Source organism: Falco punctatus, assembly GCF_963210335.1.
Source record: "Falco punctatus genome assembly, contig: scaffold_41, whole genome shotgun sequence".
NCBI lineage: Eukaryota > Metazoa > Chordata > Aves > Falconiformes > Falconidae > Falco > Falco punctatus.
This window is the reverse complement of record NW_027660119.1, coordinates 144,202-171,183: the sequence shown is the minus strand read 5'-3', so window position 1 is coordinate 171,183 and position 26,982 is coordinate 144,202. Positions and strand designations below refer to the sequence as shown.

At 44.0% G+C, this 26,982-nt stretch overlaps 1 long non-coding RNA gene across 1 annotated transcript in view; it reads left to right on the top strand.

Moving 5' to 3' along the window:
• Positions 1-367: 367 nt before the first annotated feature.
• LOC308057929 overlaps positions 368-26,982 on the top strand; it is a 48,052-nt gene continuing 21,437 nt past the window's right edge. The window contains exon 1 of the long non-coding RNA XR_013925546.1: positions 368-383. This is a non-coding gene — a long non-coding RNA (uncharacterized lncRNA). The remainder of the gene's footprint in view (positions 384-26,982) is intronic.

The window sequence follows — 26,982 nt, the reverse complement described above, 5'->3', positions numbered from 1 at the left end:
CAAAAGTTATAAAGTAGGTATGTTTATTGTGTGCAGATGCACGGGGGATCGCTCCTCCACAAGCGTGCATACCTGAAGTGAAGAACCATCTCACATTTATACAATAAAAGAAATGAATATTCAATTAATGCCTATACATATTTGTTACCTAAACCCGCTTACTCTCGCTTCGTATGTTAATTAGCTTATCAGTCCATTGCCTGGAATGTGGTGGTCTTACAGGTTTGTAGATGATTCATGTTCTTGTGACCATCCGATCTTCTCCAGCAAGAAGACTTAGCACTCCCTTCCTCTAGATAACATTGAAATGTCTCTCATCCTTTTCTCCTTTTTATAAATAGCCCCTTTGTTAGAGGAAGAAGGGTAGGTGTCTCCTCAAAGCTGTGTGACTATGTGACCATACACCACACTCATGACCAGGCACCATACCCTCATTCCTTGAGCAGACATATACAATCACAATCGATGTGCATTGTCCCCATTTCATACTATTTCTCCATATCAAGACAATAAAGGAGTTAAAAGAGGAGCCAATGTGTCCCATTCAGTGTTCTCTGTGTATCTGCATGCACCACTTCCCCTGTTTGGTTTCTGATCTAGACGGGAAGGACAGGAAGGGTGTAAGGACATTGCAACTCTCAAGAGAGAAGATAGGCTTTTGTGCTGGCTTCCCCCAGTTCTGAGCTCTTTGGGGCTTAAATCTCCACAGAATGGGTGTGATGTTGAGTTTGTCTACTCCAGGGCAAATGGAGAGGAGGAGGGGCGCCTGGAGGGAGGACCACTGGCGCAGGGGACACCCTGAGCATCAGAAGTTGTTGGAACCACTGATGACTAGAGCTCTGAACAGGGGGGACCTCTCAGATTTCTCTGCATGTGGTACCCCAGTTGCTGGGACATACAGTAAGCAGAGATTGTGCTGTGTGGTCGGAGGGTGACTTGGTTTGCAAAGGGGGAGCTCAGGCCAACCCCCTGCAAGGCAGGTAGAACTGCAGATCCTCCCTGTGCTTCGTGTTCACCTTGCCTATGACAACCTGCCGCAGAAAAGCTGAGCACAGCCCTTTGCTGACGCCCAGCAGCTTGTGCTCCCTCTGAATTTTTTTGGTTGATTGTCATTTCCTGGAGAGCTCTATTGTCCCCCAGCCAGGGATACTGCAGCAATAGCAAACCAGGGCTTCTAGTTACTCCCGGACGCCTGCCTTCCTGCCCCCTCTGCATCTCCCCAGCTCTCACAGAGGAGGGGTTGCCAGTGGTGCCTTCTTCAGGCAGGGCACATCTGCAGCTTCCCATTGAATACCCTCCTTTCCTTTGAAAGCCCTGCCTCTTTCTGGCACGTGGGGTTTGCTCATTTCCATGAGCGCTTTTGCAGGTGGTGGTGACATGGGAAGGAAAGGGACATACAGTGCTGGAGATGAAGAGCTGCTCTGCTTCTGTTTACACCGTGTTTGTACAGCTGAGGTGGATACAAATCAGGGGCGGCTTTGCTGGAGAACTTTGCCAGGGATCTAACTGACCACCTGTTTGGGAGTCCCAGAGCAGCACGTTCAGTAACAGGAGATCGCTGCGCTGCCTGCCCTTGCCGTTGCTCTTGCACATGCGGCAGTAAATACCTCCTCTGCACAAAACTGAGTCCGGGTAGAGACCATGGAGACAGTTTTGGTAAGAATCCCAGATGCTGCAGAAAAGCAGTCTGAGGTCTCAGCTGAGCTGTACTGCTTCAGAAGGGAGATTAGCCATAGATACGTACGTGCTTTCTTTCTCAAAGAGGGGAAAGATGGTGTGGGATAGTCCTTTGCTCAGTGGTCCTGTGGGCGTGTGCACTGGAGAGGAGCCATCACAAGCCACCTCTTCCTGAGCAAGCCACCACTGTGGGAGGCACTGAGATGCTCAGCAGAGGCAGTTTAGGAGCGACAGGGGTGGCTGGTGATCTGTCCCGCTGCTTGGAGGTAATCCCCTCCATACAACCCTGAGATGCAACGTACCCAGCTAGAAGGAATCCCAGAAGAGATGGACAAAAAGATGAACACGTGCAGGTATTGCTCCCCAGCAACATGTGAAAAAATTCATCAGCAGTACATATCCTGGCATGTATCCGTTCATATGGAAGGTGAATATTTATGGGTTTTAGTGTAAGTCAAAAGTTGTTGGACAGTCTGTTTTGCCTTGAAACGAAACCATAAAATTAAATTTCGTGAAGCAACCCGTGTTTCAAATCCGTGGACAAGGTGAAATGCCATGTGCATGAGAGCGTTTCTCATCCGTGCGGATCTTTGCTGTCTCTAAAGCAGTGCAGGCTGGGGCTGTGGGTGCTACTGGAGATACGCAGCCCGCCTGCACTGTAGGAAGGTCATTCTGGTCTCACTGTCAGATGGAGCTGTATGTTGTACAATATTGTACGTGTTGTGCCAAGCTTTCTGCAGGTAAAGAAAGAAGCAGTCATGTATTTGACAACAGCGATCATAGGTGATGCTGTGAAGAGATTCAGGGAAAATCTGTGGCACATGTGATTTTGACTGCAACCAAGCTGTAGTTCTGACTTGTCTTGGTCACTTTAATTAGTAATGTGTCATTAATTTAAAAATAACCAGTGCAGTTAAAGAGCATGGGTGTTGGTCAGAAATGCCTGCTTTCTCATGTGTAAATTCACCAAGTCAGACGCACTGATGCAAGTGCCTGGATGAATCGGTGAAACGGGGCTGGGCTACCCAGGGTTGGCACGGGCAGCGTAGGCAGCATGTAGTTGTTTAGGCAATAGCTCTAATTCAGAGTTATGATGGAGGTGCTGAATGTGCTTGGTTTTGAAAGCACACAGTCTTCATTAGCTTCAACAGAAACTTCAGGATTCTGCTGTGCAAATCAATGAAACTGTGAGATACAATCCACTGTTCAGGAAAGTCAGAACATGTTTTTAAGGAAGTCTCTGTTGGGAGGTAAAACCGCTGCTGAAGCAATAGCAGCGATGGAGCGTGTGTAAAAGAGCCTAGGGAGACCTGCAGTCTTCTGGAGCCAGGCAGAATATTTAGGTTTGCATGACGCCGTCCAGCTTTACTCCCAGCACTGCTGTGAAGTGTCGCACCTCATCTGAAACCAGCAGGCAGGGAAATAGGGAAGTGATTCTCCCTTCCAAGCCCTGAGGAGGAATGTGGCCTCTAGAAATGCTGAGGGACTTGGTACTTTATGCAGTAAGATCTGCACATGTATTTTGCCAGAGATACTGAGGCTAGAAAAACGTGGCAAGCAATCATTCTATGTTCAAGATACCCATCATTATAAATTATACATATAAGCACTTTTCAGCTGCAACGCTAGGACTCCTGGAATAAAAAGGGTTTCAACACCAGCTGTTTCCCTTTGAACTGGTGGAAATTAAGTGTCAGGATTACCTGCTCTTCTGCTGTCAGACAAATGGCGTATGAAGTAAGTTGGGAGGAGGTATGAAGATGCACAAAAACCTAGGTGAGCTGAAGACGACCAGATGTCAAGTTTACAATCTGCATTATCTGTGCTCCTGGGAGCTTGGGAGCCCAAGCCTGTGTGCCACCTCCTCCCGGGTGTGCTTCCTAGTGAGAGGATCCTTAGCCCGAGTGGGGCGGCTGTGGTTTGTCTGTGAACCTGTGGGCAAGGGTCAGGAGGGAGAGGAGAGCCTGATGGGGAAGAGCCCGTTTGTCATGTCAGAAGCAGATGGTCCCTGTGTGAGGCCACGTGACACCAGCCCCCCGGTTCCCGTGAGAGTTGCCCCCCTGAGTGCAAAGTGCCAGGGCCGGGAAGGCTGGGCTGGGGCTGTGTGGGCGTTTGTGTCAGTCCGTGAGTGACCTCTCCCTGCCCCTTGCCTTCCCAGCTCAGCCTGAAATGGGTTTTGCTCGTCTGTTGCGCGCTGTAAAAACTGCTGGGTGCTCAGGGAGCAGGGAAGCAATGGCAGCTGCTCTCATGTAACCCACCCGCTGTCACCCTGGGATGTGCCATGTTATGTCAGCGTCACTCCAGTCTGTGAGCAGCAACTGATATACCGACAGAGAAGGAAGAAGAAACCCAGTGTGTAACTCTTCTGGAGAGCAGCCAATAGCACTTGTGCTCTGTTTGTCTTGTTCCATGTCAGTAATACATCTATATAACTTTTTGTAGTGATTTTTTTTTTTTCTTTTCTACAAGGTCACTTCTACAGTATCCGTATCGCAATGTCTGGAAGTAAAATTCAGTTTTCCAGCAACATCAGTGGGTCTTCTGCTCAGGCGTCTATTGTCAGGGCAGCAGTTTGACTGAAATACTCTGTCTAGATCCATGTCTAGAGACACATTTGTGCCGTGCAAGGAATAAAGCTGGGGTCTTCAAGATTTCAAGCCTGTGACTTTGTTGTTTGTGATTTTCTGTGCGCAACACATAGGGAAACTGAAATTGCTGGAGGAATACTGTGTGGCGCACAGTGTGTCAGAGATACAGAGGTGTATATCTACGTATGAGAGAGAGAGGTTGTGCATGTTTAAGAAATAGGAATGGCCTATTTGTGACCATATATAGCGATTTTCAGCAAATTTCCCTTATACATTAAAAAGTATAATGCCCTGGAAGAAAGGAATTCACACAGATGCATCTTAAATCTGTATTATGATAATTTTCTCTCTAGGAGTGCACAAATTTGGGGGGATGTTTTATTTTGTTTTAAGATTTTTGTCACAAGTAGGATGATTCAAGATGCACTCTAGGTGTAAATAAGTAGTATTAAGTCATGCTGGTTATAAAAATGTGTGGTTTTTCACTGCACGTGAGAACTCAGGATCTACCTTTCATATATCGTCAGCTGAAAAAGAAGACATGAAGGATGCCATTGAATATTGTGGGGTGTGGGTATGTAAACCCAAATATTTTGGATTACAGTCTGATTCAGTAAGTTGTACTATACACTAAGGTAAAGAAAACTTACCAGTCAGTGAATAATGCTGAAGGGATGTCCTGTAGGAGAAGGCTGTATTACAGTCTGAAGTAAAGTTGGATACAGTCGTCTTATGGTGGGGTAAAATCCTTGTCACTATGTCGGATGCTTGCTGTTACACTGATTTGTTTTCAGCTCGTTTGCTTAAATTTTGAGAGGTGTTTTTCCTCTTGTGCACTGCTGAGAAACAGTGCAGCCAAATGCGGGTTTTTTTGCCTTGCAAAACGCACGTTCAAGTGAAGAGGGAGATTTGTCTATAATACGCTGATCTGATTGATTAAACATGCCGGTCTTCCTCTTTGTAAGAAAATGATCAAAGAGAATGCCTTGAAATGTGGTGATCTTTCTGATGCTGCCCCAGCCTTTGCAAAATACGCTCTTGTTTGGCCATGTGAAGTGTTTGAAAAGGGTTTTCTCAGAGGGTATCCTGGAGGGGAATAAGGCAGGCGTCCTGCTTGTGTTGGGCGTGCGGGGCAGGGCTGCACAGAGGGGTCTGGCGTCCTCTGGAACACCCGAAGGGACAGCATAGCAAATTATTTCCAGCCCACAGCCAGGCATCACGAGAGAGGGACGTGCCTAATTCTACCAGGCAAAGCACAGGACTTAAACCTGTTGCAAGGTGGTAGTAGTTGGCCAGTAAGCTTGGGAAGGGGGAGGGTGAGACAGGTGGTGGCTGGCTGAGGTGCTCCTTCCCTCTTGTAAGCAGAGGGGTCTTTGCCGCGAGAGAACAGGGCCTGGCTGACAAGAGAGGAGCACGAGGAGCATGACGGTCTCAGCCCGCTGGGACACCAGAGCTGCAGGCCCTGTTCAGAAGGCACCACGAGCCGAGGAGGCATGTGGGGAGGGAGCGTGTGGGCAGGACTGTGACACAAGGCAGAAGCAGTCAGAGCTGTTGAGAAAGAGCGTGGGGACAGGGGCTTGAGGGGGCTGGGTAAGGTTAAGGCATGGTGCGGTTTTCCTGCAAGCTTGGGTTCCTGATTTCTGGGATGAGGGCAGGAGCAGACAGGTTTCCCTAATAAATCCTTTCCTTTGCACCTTGAAATGGAATTTATTATTTCTGAAGCTTGGGTGAAGAAATAATCCTCCCTTAGCCAGTTCTCTGTGTGGTGAACGGTAAAAAGCTTGTCATGTTCATTCCCGTTGGGTTAGCTTAGACGGCTGGGGACTGTAAAATGCCAGACAGTAGAGTGCAATGGAGGGAGGAGGGTGGGTGAGAAAAGTGTTGGCAGTTTTAATGAAAAATGGTATTAAAGCAAAAAAAAAACGTGAAAAATAAACATACTCTGTGACAAATGCCGGAAGTTACAGAAAGCAAGCAGGCTAAAAGGTAAAAGCAACCCTAATGCCTAGGCAAATCTAACCCAAGAAACTGTTGTTTCCAAGTCCTTCTCTTGTTAAGAAGATGGTGATGCAGTGAACCTTTCATTTAGTATCCTTGATTTTTATTATTAAAATGGCTTTCAGAATGCCTTATTTCTATTACAGGATGAGTTTGCAACATAAATTGCATAGATTAACTGTAATGTTTTTTCTTGATAATCTTTCTGTCTGTACCTGTTTACTTAAGGATAAATATATTTTAGAAACTACCAACTTGATAGAAAAAATCAGCACATGAAAATCACACTGATAAGGCAGAAATTTTACATCAGAAAATGAGGAATTGCACAGTGCTGACAAGCAGTTCTAAGTCCAAAACCTTGGAAAGAAAGAGATGCAAGAATGTGGGTTGAAAATGAGAAGAGGGAATTGAAAACAAGTTTTAAAAGCGTTACAGCAGAACTAAAGCAGCTGCTTGGTGAAATTAATGAAACTGGGAAAACTACTTCCTTTGTGGAAGAAATGTCAGAAGATGGCTTCAGTGCTGAGCTGAAGAGTTCTCATGTTGTTTCATCTCATGCAACAGAATCAAGTAACAGCTTAGAAAGTAAAGGTGAATTTGGAGACATTAAACTTATGCTAGGTGGGAAAGTACCCAAAATGGAAACTGTAATCCGAGTCTTGGTGTCCTTTCTGATCAAGATAAGTGAAATGCAAACACGGAAGATACCTGGAGTACAGATGAAGGAGATTGCACAAATAATATCAATGATACAAAGATGCCTCTAGCAAATCCAGAGAGAAAAAAAAAAAAGCCTCCTATGGAAATGGAAAAGAATGAAACTGGAAGTAGTAGAAATGCAGTGGGAGGTTGTGAATACTTCCTGAGATACAGCTTAAAAACCAAGTCTTTTGGATGATGTTTCTAGTATTATTCTTAAAATAAGACCAGTTTCTACACGTGATGAAAATGCACTTTTTGTAACAGAGAGGGAACTTGGAAAAGACTCTGGATTTAGTGATGATTTTCCCAGGGACTGCTTTATTGACAACAAAATAGGAAAAACAGAAATGGAAAGTCTTTTTGCGAATGCTCAGCAATCGTGTGCCATGCTGAAAAGGAATCTTGATGAAGAACTAAAACAAGATATGGGAAGATTTAAGGGTAAGGTAGGAATGCTGCAAATAGTATTCCTGGCTTTGGAGAAAGAGAAGGTACAGCTGCCAAAAGAGGTAGTTCACCTGCTGCTCTTTATTCTTTAATCTCGCTCCGGATCAATGGTCCTATTCACTTTAGCTATTTGTCATGAAGGGAAGATGCTTCCTACAAATTAGGTTTTCTTCTAATGGAAATAGGTGACTGGTGAATAAAGAGGGCAGTGGAGAGTTGTCTTTTTCCCCATTTTTGGAAAATGGAATGCATTATTGTTCCAGTTTAACAGCAGGTGGCACTAGGTTCCAGTGCAAGTAGTTATGACTTTATTGCCATAAAAAGAAATCCATATAAATATGTCGGTTCTGATTCTGAATCAAAGAATGAAAATAGCTTCTGAACAGGGTCTTGACTAATAATTCATGTGCTGTGATATCTGCATGGTGTGTCTTCATTGTCTTTCGTGAAAATTCCTCTTTCCTGTGAAACCAATTGTGTTTGTGGGTTTGGGATCTTTTTTTTCTTTCCTCCCCTTGATCAGGGAGCAGTAGCCCAGCACAGTTCCACTTGATTTTTTTCTGGTGGTGGTCTAACATTGTGCAGTCCTCCTAACTCTTTGTCCATCAGTAATGCTTTCACTTTTTTTGTTGTTCGTGTTTTAAGATATTGTTTTCTTTCTAAGGGCTGTATTTTTGTTATGTCTTTCATGATGAGTGAATTTGAAGAACTCTCAATGACAAATAATACAATTTGTAGTGTAATTTTGTGAAAATGCTTCTCTGTGGATTAAAAAAAAAGATATCATTTTATATTATTTCAGGGGTAAACCCTGAATTAATCCATCTTGGATGTGGTGTTTCTGTCTTCCAGAAATACTAAGAAATACATGAAGCTTAACTTTGTTTTTATAGGTTGAGAAGAAAAAAGCAAACAAAGATGTTCAAGAGCACAGGCGTTGGCAAAACAGGAATGGCTGGATAAATTAAATACACCACCAGGCAACATCACTAATTGGCAAATGAAGCAAAAGATTAAGGAAGAATGTGTGTTTGAAAATGGAGAATAAAAACACGATAGAAGAAAAAGACAAAAAGAGTTTTTCATCTGGGGAGCGCTCAAGATTGATTAAAATGCCAACGAAAGGGTAAGCTAAGGAAATAATCTCTAATTCTTATTTGTAGTGCTATGTAAGTGTCTTAGGTTTTCTAATACTGTAGTAGTTGAAGTAGTTTCCCCAGTGGTGAAAGCCATAGTGAGTAGTCCACTGCTTCTCAAAAAGTGAAGAAAATTTCTTTTTAGAAAACACGAAGCTGACAATGGAGGTTCAATTTTATTGCCTGCTCTTAAAAAAGAAAAGGGAAAAAAAGAAAGAAAACAAAACCCACCCAAATTCCTGTGATTTACATGTCAATACTGAGGCAAAATGCATCTTCCAAACCAGAAAGATGCATAAGGAATGTTGAAAATAAAACTTACTGATAAAAATTGCCCTGAGAGCTGGAAGCAAGTTTGGATTTTTGTTGTATTTTGGGTTTTTTGGCAAATCTGATGCATATGAAGATTCTTGTTCTTTTGTGTGACCACACTACCTGATGCGCTTTGTGTTGACAAACACTTCTTTTTTGTTTAGAGTGCTTTGAACATGCTGGCCAAGTCAACAATAAGATCACGTGCACAAATTCTGATTAATTACATGAGTGTGTGCACAGGCATAGAAGTATTACATGTGTTTAAAAAGGACGAGGAGAGACTTACAGAAAAGCAAAATTACTCTTTCACTGCAGGTATCTCAGGATTTTTTGCCCTGCTCCCCGCTCCAACTTTTCTCTCGCAGCTGTGTACCCTCCTGACTTCTTGCCCACCCTGAACTTACTTGTGTGGGTTGTGGCAAAGTGAGAAAGAGAAGTTGTTGACGCTGTTCAGCCTTAGCTAAAAATCTGGTGTGTTATCAACACTGTTTTGGGCAGAAATCTAACACACAGCGCTGTGTGGGCTGCTGTGAAGAAAATAAACTGCATCCCAGCCAGACGCAGGACACCAGAGAATCCAAAATTACAGTTCTTTGACCTGTAGGAGAGGGATTCTCAGTATTGAAGAGAGCTAAACCCCTGGTATTAAACAGGGAATGCACGTAACCGTATAGCTACATGTCTGTAGCTGTAAGATTTCTGTCACTTTGTGTGAAGCTGAGAGAATAGTTATTTCAACTATTTGCTTAATATCTTGTGGAAAAAATAGCCTTCCAATAGACATAATGGTAGACAATAACTGTTTCAGTCTTCAACTACATCTAACAAAGTTGTTATACTACATTTTAGTTTAGTTCATTTCTGCAATGAAGTTTTCAAACAAACAACTGTAGTGTTATTCATAATCAATGTAAGCATTTCAGTACTGAAATATATTTCTGTTTTCTAGACCTGCAGCAACAACCAGGAGTGAAAAGAACAAGGTACTGTAGAACTGGTTTCTTGATAAACGGTTTCTATCAGCTTTTAATCACTTAGATGGGAACTGTGTTTACGTCGTTGTGATAAATAATTTAGTCCCAAAATAGAATTACAATCAAAGTTTGCAATTTATTAAGCAAATAGAGGCAAGCAAACAGGACTGGGTGCACTGGGAGTCTCCGCTCCACCAAGACGCGTGCTGTACAAAGTTTATTTTTGGTTTATATTTCCTAAACCAATACATATTCATAGCTATTTCTAAGAAAGGGTCGGTTTATGTAAATGGATCCTTGGAATAGGCGTGTACTTCGTGGCACATGCTCTTTCTATCTCCGAGGGTCTTCTTAAGCCCTGTCTGGTGGTCGGTGGATGAAGTCAGCAGTCTTCCTCGGCTCACCCTTAGGATGACCCTAGATTTTACGCATGCGCCCTGTAAACTTCTCTTACTTAACACTATGCTGTTAGCACCTCAGCCTGCGTATCAGGGTGTGTAACCAGATGTCCTTTTTAAGATACAGAAATTAGGTATGTAGCCAGATGTTCTTTGCAAGATACAGGAACTATATACATTGATCACTCTGTTTTTCTTAAGCGTGTGGTTATACAAGGGTATGTAAGACAGAAGGTTACATTTCATCATATGGTCCTAGCATTGTTCTATATTGACATGAATCAAATGAACACATTTCACACAGGGAAAGTGGCTGTGAAGAGGGAGAGCAATTTAGTGGGGCAGAAGGTTTTAGCCCAGCCGCAGGGTGGGAGTGGGCCAAACCAGGGGAAGTGGTACAGGCTCCCCTGCGCGAGACTGTGGGAAATGAAGGACTCATTACGATGATGGTCCGATTTTCAATAACAGAGTTGAAGAATTGCAAAGCAACCACAGGAAATTACCGGGACGACCCTGAGAAGGTGGCTGGTGTTTTTGAAATAATGATGGTTAAAACACAGGATCCAGAGTGTAAGGATATAGAGGCAATACTGCAGGTTTTGTTTGATAGTAGTGAGAAGGAGATGATTTGTCAAGCAGCTAGAATACATGTGGAAGCTGAGGTTAAAACAGGAACTGTGGAGCATCATTTCCCCTGTTGGTCCGAACTGGGACCTGCAAATTAACGGACCCAGGCAGCTTTGGACTCGGTATCAGAAAGGGATTATATTTGGCATTCAAAATGCTGTGGCTAAGGCAATAACCATGTCTGAATGGTACGAGGCTAGGCACGGTAGCCAAGAGCCCCCCACAGATCTGCAGAACAGAATGAAGGAGGTAGCCTGCAACTCTACAAGTATTGACCCTGAATCTTAAGAGGGATGAGATCAATTGGCCCCTCTATTGGTGGGCCAATCCTGGGATGGTATTAGAAGAAAATTACAAAAGTTAAAAGGAAGTGATTGCTCAAGATAGGGGAAAGCTGTTGGATGTTGCTTGGATTGCATATCATCATAGAGAGTCAAAAGGGAAGAGTAAATTGTTGCTTGTTGGCGGTATCAGAGCAAAATAGTAGGGTGAGGGCAAGGGCCTGAGAATGGGGCAGAGCCCCGAGAGGGGGACTGCGGCCCAGCCCTTGGTTGGGTGATAATCAGTGTGCACAGTGCAAAAGGGATAGGCATTCAGAAGAAGACCATCTGCTTAAGGATTGGAGCCCCTCTGCCCCTTTGCTCCCAGTAAGCGAGGAATGAGGGGGAGCGGAGGAGTCTCTCCCCAGAGGAGCCTCTGGTTAAAGCAGAGCTGGGAAGTGAAGAAGTTGAGCTTTGGGTAGATCCTGGGGCTACTTCCTCTGTTCAGAAGACTTTAGAGAGGAACTAAGCAATAAGAATATAAGCATTGCTGGTATGGCAGGGACCCATGAAACTTGGCCATTTTTGAAACCCTTAGCCATGAATCTGGGAAAACAGTGGGTTACTCATCAGTTTTTATATTAGCCAAATTCTCCAAAAGCATTGTTTGGGGAGAGATCTACTCCAAAAAATTGGAAGCAGAAATCTGATTTTAAAACGAGGAAATAGAAATCTTAATTCCAGAAACCGTTTGTGTCGAGGCAGCAGCTTTGTTATTACAGGCTATGCTGCCTTGAAAAGAGAAAGATACGCCCAGAGGTCAGAGATGCTGTGATTCCTATTGTACGTGCCAGAGAGGTTCCTGGAAAATCCCACAGGTCAAAACCTGTAAGGATTGACTTAAAGCCTGGATCATCCCCGCTGAGAATGAGAAGCTAGGAATGGGTAGGTAGCGATAATTCAGAAATTCTTGAAGCACAACCTGTTGGTGGGCTGTGCGTCAAAATCCAACACCCCTGTTTTGCCAGTAAAAAAGGTCAAGGGTCAAGATTGCCGTTTGGTGCAGGATTTAAGAGCAATAAATCACATACCTCAAGATATTTATCCTGTAGTAGCACATCCATACAGATATGAAACCACCCTTACAGGGGAACAGGGATGGTGTACAGGTTTTGATGTGAAGGATGCCTTTTTCTGTGTTCCCCTGGGCACTGACAGTCAGAAGCCTTTTGCTTTTGAATGCGCAAAACCAGAAACGGGAAGGAAAATGCAATACACTTGGGCAGTTATACTACAAGGCTTTCAAAATATCCCGACAATCTTTGGGAATCAGTTGGCAAAGCAGTTCGACATTTGGAGAACAGAAAATGATCAGGGAAGAGTTCTGGTTGCAGCAGGGACTTGGGAGCTGTGACTTTCCCTGATGATAAGCCTTCTAAATATCTTGGGAATTAGTGGATATGGAATTATCGAGGAGTCACGTCCACATTTGGGGTTTGAAGTGCTGGAAGGCCAGAGACAGTTGGGATCTCAACAGAAGGAGACTATTTGCTGCCTTGTGGAGCCTCAAACTCTCAAGGAACGACGAGGATTTCTCGGGGTGGTCGGATGGCGTTGGCTTTGGGGAGGCAATTGTGTTTTATTTGTGAAAGCTCAGTACGAGCTACTGAAAACCTCCTGCCATGGGTCTATTGGCGGGACAGAGGAGGGTAAAGCCACTTTCAAGTATCCGAAAAAAGTGAGCTCTGGTGGAGGCCCCCGCGTGGGGATTACCTGATGTGACAAAGACCTGTGCACTTTTTAAGCGTGAGGGAAAAGGCATTGCCTTTGGAGTTCTGGCACATTGTTTAGGGCCTCAGGGGCGGGCTGTAGCTTGCTCCTGCAAAGAGCTGGATGAGGTGAGCTCAGGATGGCCTGGATGCCTTAAAGCAGGAGAAGCACCTGTGCTACTGATGCAGGAGGCCCCTAAGTTCACCATGGGGCAGAAGGTGACCGTCCATGTACCACCCACAGTCGTCACGGCACTAGAAGATAAAGGAGGACATTGGTTGGCCCCTAGCATAATGTTAAACTAACAAGTGTCATGTGGGGAGGCGGTCCTCCCATTTTGGGATGGGGAGGGGTCTGGTTTTTGGGCTCCGTTTCATTGACAGTGCAGATCTGAGGGTTGCCCTGCTGCTAAGGACTTCCATCGAGGGGGAGCTTCTGCGTGACAACTGCATGAGAGTGACCTGCTGGAGGGTCCCCTTGGGGGGTCCTGATGTCCCAGGAGTGCTCTGTGGGGGGTCCTTCTGCTTCCAAGATGTCCCTAATGTCACTAGGATGTCCCTGGGAAGGTTCTAATTTCCCCGGGATTGTCCCTGGTGTCCCACAGATGTCTCCAGGGATGTCCTAGTGTTCTCAGGTGTCCCTATAGGCATTTGGGTGTCCCAGTGTGTCTTGGGGGGGTCCTGGTGTCCCAGGGAGAGTACCTAATGCTCCTACAGTTTCCCTGGATGCAGGTCGTTTGTTTCCAGGGGGGCCCTAAATGTTCCAGTGTTGTCACTGAGGTGGTCCTGGCATCCCCAGGCGATTCTAGATGTCCCAGTTGTGTCTCTCAATGGGTCCTTGTGTATCACAATGTGTCCCTGGTGGGGGTCATTAATGTCACAGTGGTGTCCCTGGAGGGGTCCTGATGTCCCCAGGCCATTCTAGATGTCCCAGTGGTGTCTGTCAGTGGGTGCATGTGACCTAATGTGTCCTTCTGGGGGTCCTTAACGTTCTAGTGGTGTCCTCAGGGGAGTCCCTGATGTCCTAATGGTGTCCCTGGGGAGTTGGTGGGTGGGGGGGTAGTCCTGGTGTCCCAGTGTGTCCCTGGGACATTCTGGGGTGTCCCTGGGCATGTCCCTGGGACACCTGTCCCTGGTGTCCCCATGGAGGCAAGTGGGTAGTTCGTTATGTCCCAGGATGGGGTTCCTGGGAAATTCATAATTTTACAGTGGTGTCCCTGGAGGGGTCCTGATGTCCTAAAAGCTATTCTAATGATGTCCCAGTGGTGTCTCCCAGTATGTCCTTGTGTCGCAAGGTATACCTGTGGGGGTCCTTAATGTCCTAGTGGTGTCACTGGGACGGTCCTGGTGTCCCTGATGTCCCAGTGATGTCCCCAGGAATGTCCTTGTGTCCCCAGTATGTCCCTTGTGCGCTTCTGGTCCTGCAGGGGTCCTGGTGTCCCGGGAGGAGTCCTTAATGCCCCTACATTGTCCCTGGGGTAGGGCTTGTGTTAAAGGAGGGTCCTTAATGTCCCAGTGCTGTCCCTGGTAGGGGTCCTGGTGTCCCCGGGGAAGGTGAGGGGGTGGCCCCTGATGTCCCAGGGGGCGTCCCTGGGAAATTCCTGACGTCACACTGGTGTCCCTGGAGGGGTCCAGATATTACCAGGCCATTCTATATATTGCCGTGGTGTCTCCCCGTGTGTTCTTGTGTCCCAGTGTGTCCCAGTGGGTGTCTTTAATGTCCCAGTGACATCCCTTTGGGAGTCCTGGTGTCCCCCCGGAAGTCCCTATCATCATAATATTGTCCCTGCCTGTGTCCTGGTGTCCCTAGTGTGTCACTGCAGAGTTCCTGTTTCCCTAGGGATGTCCTCAGTGAGCACAGCCTCTCCTGCCTGATCTCTGCCTGCCCTCACCCTCGCTGCACTCTGCGACCGAGACCTGCAGCCGCTGAAAAGCTCACCCTCACCCAGCCCGATGGCCAAGGCCAAGAAAGGTGAAGCACTGCTGCTCCTCCCGGGGAGGATTCACAGCAGGCCTCTCTCAGGGAAGTCCCTCAGCAGCTCTCCTGCTCTTGCTTCTTGGTCAACAAGGAGCGAAAGCATGCCCAGATCTAGTCTGAGAAAGCATTTGGCATGTGATAGAGTTTTGCTCTTCCCTGTGGTCAGCCTTTGTGTCATTTTCCTGGGCAGGGGGTCCTGGTCACAGGACTCAGACCTTTGCTACGTTCCAAGAGCAATTCCAAGGTGAGGAAGAGGTGTACGTGGGTCGAAGACCCGTCTCCCAGCTAGACATTGGTGAGTTAACTCTGCGGGAGCTTGCGTTCCCCACAGAGGTTATCCCTGGTGAGAAGGCAACGGACACCATCCACTTTCCCGCGCCCTGTTTGGGACTGGGTGCATGCTCTCTGCACTTCAGAAAGGGCACAGAGAAACTGGGATTTCAGAATTTCTCTGGAGAGAATTCCCTCCAAAGTTAGGCGGACAGCTTGAGCTCCTCCCAAAATAACCACTCCCCAAGAGCCGTTTCCATGAACGACCTTTTCTCTGGCATTCCGTTTCTAATTTTACATGGAAATTCAGCCTGCTCTGCCAGTGACGATGTTCCTCCTCCTTGCAGACAATGTCAAGATCGAGCCACTGAACTACAGGTGGCTATTGCGACGAGCGAGGGGAAGCAAGCGGCCGACTCAGTGTGAGTGATAAAGCAAGCTTCCATTTATTACGGCGCGATTATGTCTTATATACAGTTCCAGTTAATTTTATGCCTACAAATCATCTGCTAATTGGCTAAGCTCTAAAGGATTACATTTTTATACGTTCTCCTATTTGCGGTTACAGCGGGCGGTTACAGCGGGTTCGGGTTACACCTTGTTCTTCATGCTTACTCCCTTAAAGTTGTTTTTCTGTTTTTGTACAAGGTCAGCACAATCTTATCTCTCTTCTCTCTTTCGCAATCCTGGTAACTTTCCACTGCAGCTGAGCTTCTTAGTGTTTTTTTCTCTCTGCAGCCTAGTTTGGTTCACTCAGACCTAAGCCAGACTTATGTCAAAAAGTCGTATCACACAGTCCTTCCATAGTACCGTGGCCGTTCTCTTTCATCCATTCTGCAACAATTCCCCCTTTTTCTTTTTGGACAAGGAAAACTGGTCCAGTTACACGTTCAAACAATTTTCCAATACAGGAGAGAGCACAACTTAAACATATAAATCCGATGACAACAATTATCACTATAAGTAATACACTTTGTAAAAGTCCCTTTAACCAGCCTCCTATTCCAAACCAATTTGCTAAACTTTCTAGGCCAAAGAATCCAACATCTTGTTGAATCTTTTGAGAATGTTCCATCAACTGTTTAATTTCTTTGTGTATGGAGCTGGAATTGTCTTCAAGGTCCATACAACACATGCCTTCAAAATCTTCACAGCCATGTCCATGTGCTAATAATAGAAAGTCAATGGCCATGCGATTTTGTAAAACAGCATGTTGAACAGTGGTTAGGCTATCAGCTAGGTCTGATAGTACCCGGCTGGTGAGGTTGGCTTGTTTAACTATCCAACAAGACAGTGTTTCTAAGTTTTTATGGGCTCGAGCGGCAGCAGCACCTGGGATAAAAAACGAAGTAAAAAATACTTCCCATTTATTCCAAAGTTGTACACTATCGTCACAGGTGTTTTGAAGAGTTTGTATAAGATCTCTTTTCCATCTTGTTGGATTTGACTTGTTAGGATGATGATGTGGTAAAGCTAAACTTAAGCGACCAATGGTACATGGACCCCCTACAGGCATTGAGGGTATTCCATTCCATGCTCTATTACCACAAATAAAAAATAGACCAGGGGGTAACTTTCTAGGATATAATACTCCAGGGGCAGGATTTGACAGGTTTCGACTGGTATGGTTACACCAACCACTCCAAATAGACTGATTTCCAATTGGGTATACAAGAGTTGCATTACAAGGTGTGGCAGAACTTTCACCAGCACAAGGATACTTAGAAGAATTTAGATATACACAATAAGAGGCTTTCAATGAGTCAACTAGTTCAATTTCTTGAGGATTAGGACCAATAGAAAGTATGTCATCCCAATTATCAAATTTATCAAAAAACTCACTCATATTTGAACCTCGAGCTAATTGGGTAATCTTTGTCTGGCTAAGAGACTGGTTAAGGGTGATCCAATCTGAGTCATTTAATGGCACACCTACTAAACAAGTTAAAAAGGGTACACTAGGAGTTGACACGCTTGCACAAGATGTGGTTGTGTTGACAGCTCTGCTTAAGGTTACCCATACATTTTCCCGCACATCAAACAGTGATTTAGATACAAAAGCTACACCTATAACAATAAGATTAATTAACACAACAGCTGTTAACATCATGATTAGAATATAGATAAATTTACACTAAAAGATTAATCACAACTGTCACTGGTTGTTGGAACATTGGTCACCGCTGCTTTGGTCCACTTTGCTGGGATCCACTGTGGTCCTGTGGAAGTAAGTACACACATATAACCTCTTCCAGCATATTTCACTTCTGCTGGTCCTTTCCACAAACCAGTTGAAGGATCCCTATACATAACAAACATTGGAACATCATCTTTACATAGCTTAGAATACCCATGTAACCATGCAGGCGGTTCCTGTTGATCTGTAAAGATACATAGATGATTTAACACAAAAAGAACTTTAGCAAGTCTTTCTTGTACATCTGTAATTTTTTCAAACTTTTGTAAATATTGTTTTAATGTCTGATGTGTTCTTTCAATGATTGCTTGCCCTGTGGGAGAATGAGGAATACCTGTACTATGTCGCACTCCCCACGCTTGACAAAAACGTCTCAGTTTTTCACTGACATAAGCAGAGCCATTATCAGTTTTTATTGATTGAGGCACCCCCATAACAGCAAAACAACTTGTTAAATGCCGAGTTACATGAAGTGCACGTTCTCCTGTTTGTGCTGTGGCCCATACAAACTTACTATATGTATCAACAGTAACGTGAACATATTTTAATCTACCAAATTCGGGAACATGAGTGACATCCATTTGCCACAACTCTCTGGCTTTAAGTCCTCTGGGGTTCACACCGATACCTAAACCCGGTCCATGATGACTGCACGTAGGACAAGCTCGTACAATTCCCCTAGCTTCCTCCATTGTAATGTTAAACTGTCGATGCAGACCCTGCGCGTTCTGGTGAAATGTGTTGTGTGATTCTCGTGCCTTAACAAACTCATTTATAGGAGCCGCTACAGACACGAGCTGGTCAGCGCGCGCATTCCCTTCCCCCAAACCTTCAGACCATTTGTGACTTCTAATGTGTATAATGCAGTAGGGTTGTGTGCGCTGTTGTATTGCTGACAACAGCTGCCTAAGAAGTTCAAACAGTCGTTGATTTTGTAGTTCTTTAAGATGAGCATCTTCAATTCGGCTTACAATTCCAGCAACGTACATTGAGTCCGTTACAATGTTTAATCTTGTATGCATCCATTGGGTACAGACCCATACAACAGCAGCTAGCTCTAAGGTTTGTAACGAATCTCCTGTTTTTGCGGGGAGAATTTGATGGTGCCATTGATTGTTTTCGTACCATGTTGCTGCCGCTTTTCTTGAGCGTTTTCCTGCATCTGTATAAACTGTAATAGCATCTGTTAAAGGTTTCTCACTCCGTTTTGGACACTTTAACCAATCATAATTACTAATCCATTTTAATATTGGTGTTTTCAAAGGCTCGACTTTAATCTCTAGAGCTTCACTTAATAAGCTTAACTGTAAAACCGATGAATTCTGCAACCACCACTCTAAGTCTTCTCTGCGTATTGGTAGATACACAGCATTTGGCTCCATTCCGGTGATTTGTAAAATTCGCATTCTTCCCTTTTGAATGATTTCCGCCAGATTTTGTGTTTTTTCTTGGATGGTGGTTTTTGGTTGCATTTTGGTAAATATCCATTCTAACACTCTTACAGTCTCCCCCTTTTCCTTTTTGCACTGTGTAAGTGCACCGATAAAATGTGAGGGACCATTTAAGACAGTGAGGTCTACAGGAAAGGTAGGGTCAATGCGATCTACTGCTCGTTCTACAATCCGGTTACTGAGCTGTTGGATCATAACGTGTTGCTCTTCAGAAACATTAATAGGGCGAGATGGGTCTGTACCCCTTAACAATGGGCGTAACACGTCTAATTCATCATTGGTGATGCCTGCTACAGGACGTAACCATTGGAGATCACCTAATAACTTCTGAGCATCATTGAGAGTATGTAAATTTTGACGAATAGTTAACTTCTGTGGACTTACTTGTGAATGAGTAATATTCCAGCCAAGATATTTCCATGTGGGTGAACGCTGAACTTTCTCAGCTGCTATGACTAACTTCTGTTGTTCTAAATGTTGTCGTAAAAAGAGTTCCTGTTGCGCAGTAAAGGGCTGTTCTTGCGCAAATAAAATATCATCCATATAATGGTAAATAATAACATGGGGCCATGCTTTTCGAATAGGTTGGAGAGCGGCATCAACAAATAACTGACACAAGGTAGGGCTATTTTTCATGCCTTGTGGTAACACAGTCCATTCAAATCGCTGGTCAGGACCTTCTCTGTTCACTGATGGTAATGTAAATGCAAATCGTTGAGTGTCATTGGGGTGTAAATGAATTGTAAAAAAGCAGTCTTTCAGGTCGATTATTAACAAATGCCATTCGGCGGGCAACATGGCAGGATTGGGAAGGCCTGGTTGTAAGGCTCCCATCGCTTGCATCTGTAGATTCACTGCTCTTAAGTCATGTAAAAGTCGATATTTTCCTGATTTTTTCTGAATGACAAATATAGGCGTATTCCAAGGACTGGTCGACGGCTTAAGATGACCTTGTGTTAATTGATCTTGAACTAGTAAATGTGCCTGTCGCAGACTTTCCTTTTTCAACGGCCACTGTCCGATCCAAACAGGCTCTTCTGTTAGCCATTGTAAAGGAATCGGGAAAGTCCAATTGACAGTGACCGTTCCTAAAAAGGCGAATTTGTAGTAAGGATTACTCCCATTTGATTCAATACATCTCTTCCGATGAGGGCGTTTACTCCATTTGGTAAAGGCATGACGGTGACATGCAGAAGCGCTGTTTTCCCGTCTAAGATGACTTGTATTCTTTGTTGACTGCGTTGGACAGGAGCCATCCCTCCTACTCCTTCAACTCCTCCACGAACATGTTGCAATGGCCAGCAAGAAGGCCACTGAGCACGTGCGACGATGGTAATATCCGCACCAGTGTCCAAAAGTGCAGTCATACGTCTTTTGTCAGTTCCATGTACAAGAATAATGTGGGCGAGTGGCCGTTGGTTCATAGGCATGGTTAGCAGTGCCAAGCCTCCTGTGGAACCAAGACCACTGGTTCCACGATCATGGTCAAACATCGTCGACATGTGGTGAGTCAGCTGTTGAAGCGGTATCAATTGAGCTATGCGACTACCTTTAGGAATATAGATAGGTGGAAAATTTGTTTGTACAATTATAAAAATTTCTCCTTTATAGTCACTGTCGATAAGTCCCGGTAAAATAAAGAGTCCTTTGAGGCCACTCGAAGAGCGACCCAGTAACAAAGCTCCATGAGGTTGGTCGTTTATCATGACAGGTCCTTGGACTCCTGTAGCAACTTTTTGTGGACGAGTATCAAGTAAGGTAATGTCTATTGCCGTTGCCAAATCCAGTCCGAGGCTCCCTCGGGTTGCAGGTTGTAAGTCGGTGGCTGGTCGAGGGCGGGAGATGTCGGTTTTGGGTGGGGAAGCTGAGTGGAGACAGTTGTCGGCATGTAAGTTGCTGGAGCCGCTATTGGGGTCAGCGTGCCGCGACTCTTGGTGCTCCGCTTCCCGTTTCCCGAACGCTGACAAGCTGCAGTATTATGATTATTCATTTGACAATTCCGGCACCATACTTGACGCTCTCGACACTGTCGGCGCATATGACCTGAACGTCCACAACGGTAACATACACAGTCCGTTTGCCGGCGTGATTTATTTTGGCGCTCATCTGGAGGTTTCAGTGGAGCGAGCGCTGCAAATGCTTGTTGTTGAGCTTTGACTAAATTGTCCCCTACTTCTTTAAGCGTTTCAACTAACAAAGCTTGAGGCCCTACGGGAACCCTGCTCATTCTTTCTAACATGGTTTCAATAGAAGCATCTAGAGGAAGAGTAACTAAAATGCCTTTTGTGTAAGAGTTACAATTTTCTAACACACATTGTCTTAACAAAGGTCCCTTCATAAAATCAGATACATCAGCTCGATTAATAGCATCCGTAACTTTATCTACAAAAGATGCAAAGGACTCGTCCCTTCCTTGCTTAACTGACATATAAGAGGGTGTAGCTGGTGTAGTTTTAACCTTTTGTAAAGCTTCTCTTGCTAGCCTCATAGATTCTAATAAAACATCTGGGCCGGTCTGCATTTGCATTTCTATAGAAGCAAAAGGTCCAGTTCCCATCAATTGTTCTACAGTTAAACCTGCTAAACGATCATTTGGCGCGCGCGGCGTATGCACAGACAATTCACAAAGCCTTTGCCAATGAGCTTGCCATAACAGTTGTTGCGATTGTTTTAAAATGAGTCTCATTATATTTTTAATGTCTTCAGGACAAAGCAACCCGCTACCCCAAATATAATTTAACATCTGTCTGGCAGGTTCACCATGCAAACCGGAATCATTAACAGTACTTCGTAATTGGCTCAATATTTTCCAGTCTAAAGTATGATGTTCTCCTGTCATTGTGCCAGCATTATCAACAGTATAAAGGACCGGATAGGCTTGGGGATCAATCTGAGCTACAACATCAAATTCCTGTTGTTCCATTGCCTCTCGGATTATTTTGTCCCAACCGACTCAAATCAGTCGTTGCTGAGAACGAGGGCAAGATGGCTTAGAAGTTTTAGTGATTAAGTCAATTTGTAACTTTTCCTTATTCATTTTTACGTTTTTATCATTTGCCTCCTCCTCCGAATCACTCTCTTGCGATTCTCCCTGCACCTCCTCTCGAGGGGGTGCCGGGGAACAAGATTTCTCCTCCGGAGGAGAAGAAGAATGATTCGAGGGTTGCCGGACAACAGGAACAGGGATTCCTGAGGCAGGGGGGGTAAAATAGTCACCTCCTGCCGTAAAACGCCCAGCAGCTGGGTCAGACCGCTCGAGTCGGCTGGAAGCAGCTGCTGCCATTTGTTTTTCAACTTTATATCTCTTTAAGCAGTTAATAACTTCCCTCCAAGGTTTCATTAATTTCTTAGCAACTTTATCATCATCAATTACCAAGTCCCATAAACAATCTCCATAATTACGCCATTCATCTACTTCAAAGATATGCTCAGGATCTGTAAAATATCCTTTCGCTTTACCTAACGCAATTAACCCGGCCAGATCTTTTAAAGGGCCTACTCCCCGCTTTTCTAAAAAGCGTTGTAAAAGATCGAGTGCTACCTCTTTATCCATAGAGCGCTTTAAATAGTCCTTTTCCTTGATTAAGATGCAGCCTTTTCCCTGGGTAGACACTCACGGACGGCGAACCTTTCCCTGATTAGTCGTCGGTTCAAGCACGGATCGAGGTACGATGCCTGCATCAGTCGATCTTCGCTCCCTGGTCGCTGCTACCAGTGCTTCTCCGTCCTCGCTGTCCGGTGAAGAACAAGGATTGGGGGTCCCTGTTCGGGCGCCACTTGCGACGAGCGAGGGGAAGCAAGCGGCCGACTCAGTGTGAGTGATAAAGCAAGCTTCAATTTATTACGGCGCGATTATGTCTTATATACAGTTCCAGTTAATTTTATGCCTACAAATCATCTGCTAATTGGCTAAGCTCTAAAGGATTACATTTTTATACGTTCTCCTATTTGCGGTTACAGCGGGCGGTTACAGCGGGTTCGGGTTACACCTTGTTCTTCATGCTTACTCCCTTAAAGTTGTTTTTCTGTTTTTGTACAAGGTCAGCACAATCTTATCTCTCTTCTCTCTTTCGCAATCCTGGTAACTTTCCACTGCAGCTGAGCTTCTTAGTGTTTTTTTCTCTCTGCGGCCTAGTTTGGTTCACTCAGACCTAAGCCAGACTTATGTCAAAAAGTCGTATCACACAGTCCTTCCATAGTACCGTGGCCGTTCTCTTTCATCCATTCTGCAACAATCCACCTCCGGTGGAATTTCTTGTTCCTTTACCTTTTCTTGTATCATCAAGATTTCTCCCGTTTTTGACTCAGGTATTTGCAAGAAAAGTTCTCCTTCATCAAAAACAATCTGTGCATTTAATTTAGACAACAAATCTCTTCCTAATAAGGGTATCGGACATTCTGATACATACAAAAATTCATATATAATTATCTTATTTCCAAATTTCAAATCCAGGGGTTACAGGAATGGCCTGTTTTTGTTCCAGTTTTTCCTTTACAGATATTTAATAAAAAATGTCACTCCTATATCCACTCCCAACCTCACAATTTAAACAACATTTTTTTTTCCCACTTTCTTATTATCAGAAGTTATAGCCATTACCAAATTATCTCTAATAGTTAGCTTACATTCATCCTGCCAATCCTTTCTTTGTCTTAAATAAAAAAAAACAAATCCACATCTGACATTTTATTCCATTTCCCTTCTCTTTTACAATACAGCATTAACTACAAAATAGTGTTATAATTCAGTGTGCCATTCGTGGGCCACTTTTCCTGATCATCCAATATATACAAAGGCCACCAATTATTACAATACTCAAATTATTACAATACTCAATCATCTGACTCTTTTGCAGATCATCCTGTAAATTTCCCCAATGTGCCAATAAACATCCCAACAAAGAATTTTTCGGGATTTTGTCATTTACAGCAAGATTACCCATGCTTTTAATTTTAAACAACCGAGTTAACTTAGATGCCATGATATAATCTCTCACCGTACAATACACAATTATTCAACTCTGTCACTCCGATCCGCGGATCCACACTCCACACTCGCTTTCGTTCTCAATTGCACGTCTCACCCTTACAGCCACACTCACACTTTCCAACAGTTACTTTAAACAAACATATAACACAATATTATACCTCTTAATTTTCTTCTTAGTACACAAACTCACAAAACAACAAAGAACATCAAAAACTTCTAACTTCTTGTTAGAGGCACTACCTTAGAGAACACTATAGCATATAGTTTCTCTTGTTTCCACTTTTTGCCCAACCCTGCAATAGCTTTCGCTTATGTCTTACGGGCAGACGCCTAGGCTTCCACTTCCACAAGGATCCTTTTAGTACAACCCTGCGCAGCTCTTTCACCGCGTCTGACAGGCAGACTCCTAGTCTTACCCTGCGCAGGTCTTTCACTGCGTCTGACAGGTAGACTTACTCAGTGGGACTCTAACCCACTGGTGGGACTCTAACCCACTCCTTACCATACACTTATTATAGTGGGACTCCCCCCCACTTTCTCTAGTGCACTTACTTACTTACTTTAGTGGGACTCTCACCCACTTACTACAATTAAAAAAAAGAAGTGTCTTACCAAATATCCAGGGAACGTCGCGAAGAGCCTTACGGATCGGGGATCGATGGGTAACCCCGAGAAATCCTTGGTGCCGGCTGGAACCGATCAGGTCCCCGACTCCTCCGGTCTCCTTCAGCGAGGTCCCACCTGGGTCGCCAAAACTGTTACCGAAATCTCGGAATGAAGAACTTATCGACACCAATGTGATGTAGATAAGCAGACACTTCTTTATTAACGGCCGGGTGCGTGAGCGAGTCCTCTCGCGATCAACGCACGCCAGGTCCCAAAAACAGATTCCATATATAGAACTTATTCATACATATTCATTAATTATTCATGCATAATCATAACATTTCCCAAAAATCATTAACATATTCTCCTCCCATATCCGATTCTGCGCAATAAAGCTTAGAAAGGTCCAGAAATGGGTCTGGGGTACGATTTGGGTAGGTGGTATATGAGTCGGTGGTCGCGATCTCCCCCTGCCGGAATTACCTTTTACTAAAGTTCACGGTTACTTGGCAGGTAACTACAAGCTGTTCCAGTCGACTCTCCCCAGTTTCCATTAATCCTACATTCTGACATCTCAATATACTTTCTTTATACAGAAGACTAGTTAGATACAAAGAAACCTTTCAAACCCTAAATTATTACTTAAGCTTCAACAATGATTCCAACCCATTCTTCTGGCCTTAGTACAAAATGTATAAAGGGTCTCACAACTACTTTTACTAAATAATCATAACTTTCTTCAACATATTTTTTATCTTCCTATATTTCTATTCTATAAAATAACTCTATAAAATCAGATAATCAAACCAATAAAATCAATTGGTCTCAACTCTTTAACAAATCGACAACATCTTCAGTACTGAGAATCCCTCTCCTACAGGTCAAAGGACTGTAATTTTGGATTCTCTGGTGTCCTGCGTCTGGCTGGGATGCAGTTTATTTTCTTCACAGCAGCCCACACAGCGCTGTGTGTTAGATTTCTGCCCAAAACAGTGTTGATAACACACCAGATTTTTAGCTAAGGCTGAACAGCGTCAACAACTTCTCTTTCTCACTTTGCCACAACCCACACAAGTAAGTTCAGGGTGGGCAAGAAGTTAGGAGGGTACACAGCTGCAAGAGAAAAGGTGGAGTGAGAAGCAGGACAAAAAATCCTGAGATACCTGCAGTGCAAAAACCTGAGATACCTCACCCTTTTTAAACACATGAAATACTTCTATGCCTGTGCACACACTCATGTAATTAATCAGAATTTGTGCACGTGACCTTATCGTTAACTTGGCCAGCATGCTCAAGGCACTCTAAACAAAAAAGAAGTGTTTGTCAACACAAAGCACATCAGTTAGTGTGGTCACACGAAAGAACAATAATCTTCATATGCATCATATTTGCCAAAAACCCCGAAACACAACAAAACCCCAAACTTGCCTCCAGCTCTCAGGTCAATTTTTATCAGTAAGTTTTACTTGTAACATTCCTTATATGCATACCTTCCTTCATCCTGAGATGTTTCACTGGAAGTGCTATCATCCAGTACTTGACCATGATTGCCACTGGAAGAGCTCATCTGCTGATGAGCCTTCTGCTTTCAAGGCTTTTATTTTTCTTTGCAACTTTGGCATTCAGGGCAATTTTACTGCATTAAACAGAAAGAAAAAAATCACCAAGTGACTAGGTTTGCAAAAAATATTTCTGTGAAACAGACATACTTAAGATGATGTCCAGAAACAACTGAGACGACAAATATCTATGATAAAATCACAGACTTAACTGCAAAGATCATGGAAGATACCCAAGTATTTAAAATCCTTGCCCTAGGAGTCAGGGGGACACAGGGAATCTGAGCTAGATCCAGGTTAAGCTGGACTATATCCAAATAGCCACGGTACAGAAAGCATCTAGAGCAGAGATTCCTTTGAAGAACAGACAGGAAAAAACTCCTGCTTAAGTTTACATTAAAATATGTGTGCCGCCTTTAGACTTTTGAGATTGGTTTGATAATATCATCTTTTTCTGACAAAGGGCATATTAACTTAATGAAAAGGAAAACACCAACTGCACAGAGATCACTAAAACCACCTAGAAAAGGGAGTAGTAGCAAACCGCGAGTTCCTCCTTTTCTTTTCTAGGTGGCCATTTCCTACAAAAATAACTGCTTTTTCCAGTCTTCAGTTCTGGTTTTGAAGATGCATTTTGCCTCAGTATTGACAAGGAAATCACAGGAATTTGGGTGGGGGTTTTCTTTTTTTTCCCCCTTTTCTTTTTTTAGAGCAGGCAATAAATTTGAACCTCCATCACGCGCTTTGTGTATTCTAAAAAGAAATTTTCTTCATTTTTTGAGAAGCAGTGGACTACTCACTATGGCTTTCACCACTGAGGAAACTACTTCAACTACTACAGTATTAGAAAACCTAAGACACTTACATAGCACTACAAATAAGAATTAGAAATTATTTCCTTAGCTTACCATTTCATTGGCATTTTAATCAATTTTGAGCTCTTCCCAGATGAAAAACTCTTTTTGTCTTTTTCTTCTATCGTGTTTTCATTCTCCATTTTCAAACAGTCATTCTTCCTTACAGTAATCTTTTGTTTC